Source organism: Schistocerca cancellata, chromosome 9 (genome assembly GCF_023864275.1).
Source record: "Schistocerca cancellata isolate TAMUIC-IGC-003103 chromosome 9, iqSchCanc2.1, whole genome shotgun sequence".
Classification (NCBI taxonomy): Eukaryota; Metazoa; Arthropoda; class Insecta; order Orthoptera; family Acrididae; genus Schistocerca; species Schistocerca cancellata.
The window spans coordinates 423,611,414-423,621,978 of record NC_064634.1 but is presented as its reverse complement, the minus strand read 5'-3'; the positions used below and the strand labels follow the sequence as shown (position 1 = coordinate 423,621,978).

Genomic DNA, 10,565 nt, shown 5'->3' with positions numbered 1-10,565 from the left:
GGTGTTCTTATTTCAATTTCCAGGAGTGTATTTCTTACTTATGCATTTATGTATTTAGTTACTCGATCTCTAAGCTTTTCTAAGAAAGTTGAGAACCGCTGCGTCTACAACACCGGAAGTGTTAAAGCTGCACTCTAGTGACTGAATATTTTCGCTGGCATTATGGTTCCTTAACGACAAAATCATAGTCTAAGAAAACGGAAGTTGAGACCACAAGGTTGTTGTCTGGTATGTTTACTGACTTTTGCCACCAAACCTCAGAACAAAACTCGCTTATTCATTAGTTTCAACAGGAACATTACGATCTGCTTCCATAGGTGTCACTCGGCTATAGATGACCCCAGCCTGTCTGTCGCCGGAGTGCAAGCGCTACCTTGGCGTCCGCGGCAAGTGGTGAAGTGAGCCTGATTAGCTAATACAGCCCTAGCATTCAGCCTTCGCCGCTCTCCTGGAGTAGTCCTGGGTACGGTGCACTACCTTGCACCCCACGGTAAGGACGCCTCTGATTAGCACACAGTAATACGCAGGTAAGTGCACTTCCCCACACTCAAAGTCGACACTGTAATTATACTTAAGGTGACTGTATTACTACCTGGTTCAAAAAAATGGTTCAAATGGCTCTGAGCACTATGGGACTTAACTCCTAAGGTCATCAGTCCCCTAGAACTTAGAACTACTTAAACCTAACTAACCTAAGGACATCACACACATCCATGCCCGAGGCAGGATTCGAACCTGCGACCGTAGCGGCCGCGCGGTTCCAGACTGTAGCGCCTTTAACCGCTTGGCCACCCCGGCCGGCCTACCTGGTTCGACACACTTTCAGCGCTGTTGTGGAATTTTATACACAGTTGATATCACCGAAGCACTGGTTGTCTTCCATATTACGTGGAATTTGCAGCACTCCTAGACACCGAATGATGAGTCACCGCTGCAACATAGCGCTAGCTTCAGCAGCAGTCAAACAGCCACCGAGGCGCTATTAACTAACCCACCCTGTCACCAGGACAACGAGCTTAATGTCCAAATGCATCACTGTCTTTGTATCTGCAGGAATAATTCTCTCTTACAGTCAGCTTTAGCTTTTAGACCTTTGCAATTTCCCAGTCCACAGGCGAGTAGCTTGAAGGAACCACGACTAGCAGCTAGGGAAAGGATCTGTCACTGTGTATGACCGTGGTATTTCCTGTGTACAGTATAAATGCATAAAGGACGATGGAAAAGATAGTGTTTAAGAGTCATTTCTGCAGCGTATATGAAACTTAGCGCGACTGTGATTCGGGTATATAAGCACCGACATCTAGGCAAAGGGTGTGCCATTCGTGTCTTTCCGACGTGCGTGTGGTAAATGTAGAGACGTGAACTACAGCTACCTTGTTACCAAATGCGTCCAATCAAAACCAACGGGCTGTTATTCTTTCCTTGGCTGTCGATGGACAAACACAGGTAGACATCCATCGGAAAATGAAGAACATTCTTTTGTGGTATATGTCTGTCGAATACTACCGTTCTGGAATTGTCCGCCAAATACCCTGCTGAGTGTTGCTGCTTCATGATAATGCACGGCCCCATGTCGCAAATTTCGGAACGCAGAAGTTACGACAAGTAGGAGACACTCGACAACCCGCCCTGTACTTCTCATTTCACCCCATGCGATTATCACGCCTTCCGTCCCTTAAAAAGGGGCTTGAAGGGTGAAGATTACAATCGGACGAGGATGTATAGCAGGCAGTTACGGAGTACTTCGCGCAGCAGGACAAAGTGTGTCTTCGACCTGGTCTGTCAGTGGCATAATTGCATCAGATCTCACGGCGAATTTGCCTGATTGGCATATCGATGACGAACTGTATGGCCTTTCAATGGAAACTTTCCGATCGCCCGTTACGTGGTGGCGACCAGGACAAACTCTAGCGCGCCTCCATTCGAGGCGCCCCATTCCAATCAGTTTCGTTGCTGCATCCTGTGTAATCGAGAATCGTTCAAGTTTCACGTCGCCTGAACGGCTCAAATTCTTTCTGAAGCGTTCCACACAGACGCTCAAGCATGCTTGCGCAAGATATTTGCACGTGAATGCTTGTCAAGTTAGCAATAACTTCTGTGGCCACTGTAACAACGCTGTCTTGCTGCGATCGGTATTATTATCCCTACTGGCTATCACTGAGAGAGCGGGAGCGCAGCTATTGTTATTCGAGTGCCGAGCCGGTTGAGAAGTAAGCGTGACATGAAGTGGGCGCGAACGCGGAGTGCTTGCGGAACGAGAAGTAGCAGTTGAGCAATACTTGTTGAATACAAGCATTAATGAACATTATTAGGAGTATCATACGTACAGGAAGAGAAAGCAGTTAATATTGATTTCGTACGAGTGTTTGTCATCTAAGGAATCAGCCACGCCGTGACGGCTACGAGAAGGTAACGTGATCACAGTGACTTTCCAGTGTCAAAAGTATAATCAAATTGCTGCAGATGACCACTGCTCAAGTACATGTGGAATGTATATGTATGCTGATCAGGAGAAAATCTATTGTATTCTGTGGTTACTGCAAGAGACTAAACGAACAGAACTGATTATAAGTTAACACTTCAGAGTGAGAATAATGGGTCACGAAAATTACTAGAATGGATGATTATCACTTCGGATACATCTACTCTATGTAACACAGAGAATGTTCAATGTCATTTGGATAGCAATGTGGATTACACCGTGTAGAGAGAATGATCGTCCTGCGGGAACACGGGATCAGGATGGTCTTAATTCAGCAGCTACTTAGGTATGAGGCACGCCAGTTTCATGTGTAGGCACCTCCAACCACAGTACCCACTATCTTTCTTTTCCGTTTCTTAGGTTCTTACAATATGAACAGCCTAGTAATAAAACCATCACATTTCCGCATTCATGATAATTATGTTACCTGAGGAGAATGGGATTCTCCAGCAATGTAGTGTTCTTTGACAAGTGTCCACCAATGGTTCGGAAGGCGTAAGGAAGACTTCAGGGCACCTGAAACGTCTACAAAAAGTGTCATAGGAATAATAATAGGAATCGAACTCGCTGCAAAGTTCTCTGCAAAGCGTGGGGGACCTTAACTATATCATGCGAGCGCATTTACCATTCATCAAAAATAGCCGTGACTGTTACTGCGCGAACAGCTCTATCCATGATCGTCGAACAAGGTCTGCACTGAACTTACATTTACCATGAAAAAGTTCACATAAAACACGAAACAGCATTTTATAACAGGGAACAGAATTGTACAATAAATTGCCCAAGAACATTATTGAAGTTATTTAAAAAAAAGATTTAAAAAGTCTGTTAAACAGAACCTCTTAAACAATAATTTTTATACGGTGTGTGCTATTAATATTAAGCACTTTTTGTCCAGAGGCAGAATAAAGAATGTATCAAAGCAAATGTTGTTTGGCTACCAGTGGATTTTTGCCGGCCGCGGTGGTCTAGCGGTTCTAGGCGCGCAGTCCGGAACCGCGCGACTGCTACGGTCGCAGGTTCGAATCCTGCCTCGGGCATGGATGTGTGTGATGTCCTTAGGTTAGTTAGGTTTAAGTAGTTCTAAGTTCTAGGGGACTGATGACCACAGATGTTAAGTCCCATAGTGCTCAGAGCCATTTGAACCATTTTTGCTACCAGTGGGGGATCAACGAGCATGACTTCCTTTCTTATAACTTTGTTTGTGACGAAAATATGAGAAAGTGAGCTTTTTTTTATCAACACCCCACGTTTTTTCGGCAATTCTTTTCCTCTCTCCAAGGCCAGTTCAAAGCGGTATCGCAATGTACCATTCACGTTAACATAACGTTATTAAAACAGGAAAACAATAATGGCTCTTTTCTGTTAGTGCACAGTGCAGGTACACAAGTTAAAGTAACTCGTCCACTTCCTGGGGCTGACTGTAAGCAAAACGAAAAATAAGGAAAATACACACTGGCCACTCAATCAAACATCTTCAGCTTGTGTGAGTTTAATACAAAGCAAGAAAGAAAAGGTAGAAACATTATGCATCGAGTATAATGTGCATCGAGTATAATGTACACCAACAAGAGACGGTGGAAATGCATCTATGGAGAATGTAACTTAGCAGAACAGTAATCGTAATAAAGTTTTTTTTGTTTTTTGTTTTGTTTTGTTTTTTGCAACATGAGTGCATGTAGCACAAATCCATAGTACTTTTAAGAGATATACTGTGTTTAGCAAAACAATCCTTGACGAAAAACTATGTCGTCTATAAGTTTCTTTCTTTGTCGGTGAACATAGGCGTAATGCTACACAGGCAGAGGAATTCTATCTTCATCATTCTCATCATCTTCACCATCTCCTTCTTCTCAACTGTATGGGTTACCGCTGCAACTATATTTTTCATTCCTCTGCTGAGAGTTTCAACGTAGCGCACTATCTGAACTTAAGTCATACATCACAGACTCTTCCACAACCTTCCTCTTCCTTTCTCCCCTAAAACCTCACCTTCCAGTGTGGCGAACAAGAATTCCTTGTGGCATATCGTGTGATTAAATTGATTATGTTTCCCTCTTTTGTACTGTGGTGATCAATTCTCTTGCCTTATTTACTTCTTTGAGGACCTACGCGTCGGACTTTTTCTCTCTCTCCAGCTCATTTTCAGTATTATCCTCCACATCCACATTTCCATTGCTTTCAGGCATTACACAGGGTGATCATAAACTAAATTCTGGCTACTGGAGAGGGCCCCATTAAAAACAGTGATCGTCGGACAATGAAACTTTCTGGAAACATTTGTAAGAACATGTGAAAGAGAAATAACGAATAAACCACTGAAAGAAACAAATTTTAATTTCCATGTGTTGGAGTAGTATTTATTAATTACGTACCATGATTACGACCCAGGTTACAAACGTTGCTCAATGTGAAGACTATCTGCATCACGACAGCCTGGAATCGCAGCAGAAATTGCTCTACTGTTGCCCGAAACGTCTCAGGTGGGTTGTTGGCTACATCCCTCGCTGTGCTCCTCTTCAGCCTGCAACGTATGTTAGTGTCCCGTTGATAAAGCCTGTCCTTCAGGTAACTTCACAGGAAGAAACCACACTGATTCAGAATTGGTGATCTTGATGGCCACGTAGTTTGTAACGATCGGCCAATGATTACGTTTTCTCTACCTGTAACGGAGTAACCGAGTAACCTCGCGAGCATCGCGAGGTGCAGCTCCGTTGCGCATCAAACCTCCTCTTTCCCATATAGGAGGTATCACATGTTGGCGAAGATGAGCACAGTAATGTGTGCTATTTATGTTGTGTGTCCTTGAGGTCCAGGTTCCTTCTACGCCGCCGTACCACTACTGGCGCCAAACGGCAAATCATGACACTACACTACAAGCAAGCGCAAATCATGCAGGGCACAGACTTACCATCATTACTATAAAGTTGGGTATCGATACTATGAATTGTTTTCCATCTACACTGACGCATGTAGCAAAAGTTTAATTTAATCGACCTGTATATCTTGTTTCATCACGATGTTTTCTCGTCTTGGTTTGACACCTCAGCAGCGGGAAGTTTCTACTCAGGGCTATTCAATGGTAACAAAATTGGCTCAGAAAATGATGGTAGAGGTGGGTTTTTGTCAGTAGAGTTCCTCTGTATGTGAGCCTGTGATCATATTGATGTAACGTGGTAGTGTAACTGTGTGAACTTCTGTGTGGCAAAGCCGACGTTATTCCCACTCGATCATGTACAGGGTGATTCAGAAGTCCGGACCGATATCGTTTTATGCAACCCCACATGACAGAACAATGTTATTAGCCACTTCGCTCTGGAGATGTGAATCATATTAACTGGTAAAGTATACGAAAACATCTTAGACCTATAGTATAAATTTTGTTTCTGAAACTAGTTTAGCATATTAATCTTTGGGTTAATCTTTGAGTTATTTATTGGAATGTTGTTACTTCCATGCTTCACATTTTGGTATCTTCTCTTAATTTCGTTGTTTCTGATTTTTGAACACACTTTATAAGGCAACTTTTTTAACTGTTTACAGAAAATTAAGTACTATGGACGGAATAAATTTACAGACACATCCGCAACCTTTATAAGTACACCGATAATTACATATAGAAAGATTGGAGACACTTCGATAAGTTTGGCAGAGATATCAAACTGTGTGTACTTCTGCGAGCCCAAGCCGACGTTATTACCACTCGACCAAGTACAGGGTGATTCAGACTTATGACTACACCGCTAATTACACAAAGAAAAATTGGGGATACTTGGATACGTATGGCATAAGCAAGGAAAATTAGGTACTGCAAACGGAATAAACTCAACTGTGTGTACTTCTGTGGGGCAAAGAAGGGAGAACTACGGCAGAGGTAAGGTATGGTTCAAATGGCTCTGAGCACTATGCGACTTAACTTCTGAGGTCATCAGTCGCCTAGAACTTAGAACTAATTAAACCTAACTAACCTAAGGACATCACACACATCCATGCCCGAGGCAGGATTCGAACCTGCGACCGTAGCGGTCGCTCGGCTCCAGACTGTAGCGCCCAGAACCGCACGGCCACTCCGGCCGGCGGTAAGGTATAGTTTGGTACAAAAATGCGATGTAACTCACGGGAAATCGACACTTGTCTCTTTTACATTATGATTCCGTTTGCTAACAGTCACCCAAAGATCTGAGAGAGAACTTATATTGATTATGTGGCTATCGCCTGTCTGCATACCATTCCTGATACAGACATAGTGCGGGTTGCACAAAACGACATCGGTAGGAGCAGCTGTATATTACTAAAAGACTATCCCAAAACACAGAGCACAGTATCATATACCGTTATCTAGTGGCTTCTGGGGGCAACAAAATTTTGATTTTCAATGTTTCACGTAATTACTGACCGAAATTAAAAATTTAAATTACCATCATAATCTGATCATTAAGAGGTATAATCTTATATTGCAAGTTTAACACAATAAGGTCTTACCTGTTTATTTAAAGAATTGTCACTCGATTTTTACGAGAGGAGAGAGTGATAGTTTGTCATCAGTGGCAGTCAGAGACACTCTTGGTGCATAATGTTCATATGGCCGCAGTTGAAGTGTGTACTACTGCTTGTATTATTAACGAAAAAGGGCTTTCACTTACCTAACATCGAAGTGGACAAAGCGAGACCTTCTGTTCTCGATTTCACGATACTGTATCGTACGAGAGCTACTGGATCTTCAATTATGTGTGAGCATCTTTGTAATTTACTATTCTCGTTAGATAGTACGAGACATATTCGCCCAATTTGGCGCGGAATGGAAAAAACTGTGGAAATCCGATGAAGCTCTGCACAGATGTGTTGGACAGTGTCTCTAGTATGCCCACCGATCGCGTCAGGTCGCTCATTTCAGTTCCGAAAGCACAATGAGTGCGTAACGATGCCTAGAACAACAATGTCTCCCGCCAAGTACGGGAGTCTGCTGGAAGATTTCGCCTGAAGCTATGCAGCCCACATAACATCGGTGTCATGCGTTTCTTTGGATTGGATTGGAATGTTTGGGGGAGGAGACCAGACAGCGAGGTCATCGGTCTCATCGGATTAGGGAGGGACAGGGAAGGAAGTCGGCCGTGTCCTTTCAAAGGAACCATCCCGGCATTTGCCTGGAGCGATTTAGGGAAATCATGGGAAACCTAAATCAGGGTGATCGGACGCGGGATTGAACCGTCGTCATCCCGAATGCGAGTCCAGTGTGCTAGCCACTGCGCCACCTCGCTCACTGCGTTTCTTTCTTCAAGACAATTCTCAGCCGCGTTCTGCACACAGCACACAGTTTTAATCTGCCAGGAAGTTTCATATCAGCACACACTCCGCTGCAGAGTGAAAAATCTCATTCTGATGGACAGAGTCGTGTAGAAAAAGGGCGCACTGGTTGAAAGAAGACTTTTACGTCCTTCGTAGCACAAATTGAACTCTGAAGCTTGGCGACAGTATTTCTAAATGCTACAGAAGAATCCGGTGGCAAAAAAAAAAAAAAAAAAAAAAAAAATCGACAATTTTTTACGAATTTTACATACATCTCTCCTTACAATCGGGGTTTACTGGTTATTATAGAAAATGGAGGAGGCAGGCAACTACGTAACAGATTTTATTGTGCCCTGCCACTAGGAACGCCGTATTATAGTCCTCTTCCTCAGTTGCAGCCCGTCACTTGAAATAAATCTGAATATTATTGCTGTTAATGCAGGGTTCGGTGGAGCTGGGCGTAATTAAAATAAGGAGAGTGGCGCGGTGTGTCAGGACGGGTGCGGCGGCGTTGGCGGCGGCCGGTCGCGCGGCTACCTGCGTCTGCGGCAGCGGCAACGGCAGCGCCAGCTATCGGCCGCGCCCATCGAGCCCGCCCATTACCGCCAGCGTGGCCGCTGTATTAAAACAAACTGCTTCATCGAGGCGCGGCGCGCGCCGCCGGCCGGCAGGCGTCCGATGCCCGATAGCCGGCGCGCTGGCCGCGGGGCCCGCGCCGGGCGCGACGCCGGCGCGCGTGTGCGGCTCGCCCTGCTCTGGCACCGGCGGCGCGCGTCCTGTTTGGCGATGCGGCGCGCCGATACCGCGCCTTCCGCGGCTCCGCGGAGGTGGCTCGCGGCGGCGTCGTTCTGTCGGCGCTACCGCACGCGGGCGACTTCGGTTGCGCAACAGTTGCGCCGCCGCCTAAGGGCGTCCTCTCGTGGGGCGTGAAAGGGTTCGTGGCAGGGGAACAGATCTCGCTTTGTGACGGCTTAGCACGCAGTTCCACGTTCCACTACAGTAGGACTTCGATTAACCGTCGCTTTTGGGACCGGGCAGCGGTCGGAACGCTAAAGAGGTCTGAATGAAACAAGTCACTTACAAAGCTCAAAACTATGTACTACATAAAAATTAAGTAAAAAATTACACTCAAGTGCCGAAGATGATCTATATGCTGCGAAACCAATTACTGAGCCAAAGGAATTGGTACACCTGCCTAATATCCTATAGGGCCACCGCGAACACGCAGAAGCGTCGCAACACGACGTGGCATGGACTCGACTAATATCTGAAGAAGTAGTGGAGGAAACTGACACCATGAATCCTGCACAAAAAAAATTGGCCCTGAGCACTATGGGATTCAACTTCTGAGGTCATCAGTCCCACAGATTTTAGAACTACTTAAACCTAACTAAGCTAAGGACATCACACACATCCATGCCCGGGCCAGGATTCGAACCTGCGTCCGTAGCGGTCGCGCGGTTCCAGACTGAAGAGCCTCGCCGGCCGAGGTGGCCGAGCGGTTCTAGGCTTTACAGTCTGGAACCGCGCGACCGCTACGGTCGCAGGTTCGAATCCTGCCTCGGGCATGGATGTGTGTGATGTCCTTAGTTAGGTTTAAGTAGTTCTAAGTTCTAGGGGACTGATGACCTCAGAAGTTTTCCATAGTACTCAGAGCGATTTGAACCACTTGAAGCGCCTAGAACCGCTCGGCCACTCCGGCCGACAGTCCTGCAGTGTTGTCCATCAATCCGTAATAGTACGAGAAGGTCGAGATCTGTTCTGAACAGCACGTTGCAAAGCATCCCAGATAGGCTCCGTAATGTTCATGTCTGGGGAGTTTAGTGGCCAGCGCAAGGGTTTAACCTCAGAAGAGTGTTCCTCGAGTCACTCTGTAGCAATTCTGGACGTGTGATGTGTAGCATTGTACTGCTGGAATTGCCGAAGTCCGTCGGAATGCACAGTGGACATCAGTGGGTGCAGGTGATCAGACAGGATGCTTACGTACGTGTCACCTGTCAGAGTCGTGTCTAGACGCATATGAAGATGGTATATGTTGCCGAAAGAACAGATATCATTGATTACCGTACAGCTTCTCTAGAATCAAATGACAATTAAATCGAAACCCTTAGCCGACAGGTGTTGTTGATATACATCAATGGGGACAGCTGAAAATGTGTGCCCCGACCGGGACTCGAACCCGGGATCTCCTGCTTACATGGCAGACGCTCTATCCCTCTAAGCCACCGAGGGTATAGAGGATAGTGCCACTGCAGGGACTTATCCCTTGCACGCTTCACGTGAGACCCACATTCCCAGCTGTCCACAACCTACATTCGTAGTGTGCCTAATAGTTATCTGCCCATTCACTCAATACTCTCGCTAGACTAACCTGACAGTAATAAGCGTAATTTTGGTATTATTGTATTGGATAAAGTTATATGGACCTGAACTCCGTATTTAGTGGTTTTTAAATTATAACGTACATACCATGAACATACAGCGATTGGACGCAAATACGGAACCACCAAATAACATATTACCACAACCAACACGGTGTACGAAAACCGTTGGAATTCAAAACAGCTTCCCGTAGTCTCAGAATAGATAAATATCAGTCCTATATGGTTCTCAAGGAAATATTAAACCATTCATAATGCAAAACAGTAGCAATTCAGGTAACGATGGTGGGGCAGGATAACTATCACAGCGTTAGTTCCCTAGCGCACAGTTAGGATTTTAATAGCTTAAAAACGCCCTTTTGTTGGCTCCACGTCTGGTTCTGACTTCAAAGTGTTTGTACGGCCAGGATTGGGAA

General features: G+C 45.3%; 1 non-coding gene across 1 annotated transcript; it reads right to left on the bottom strand.

Moving 5' to 3' along the window:
* Positions 1-9,926: 9,926 nt before the first annotated feature.
* On the bottom strand, positions 9,927-10,000 carry Trnat-ugu (transfer RNA threonine (anticodon UGU)). Its single transcript has one exon. It is a non-coding gene; the product is annotated as a tRNA-Thr (tRNA).
* Positions 10,001-10,565: the final 565 nt, after the last annotated feature.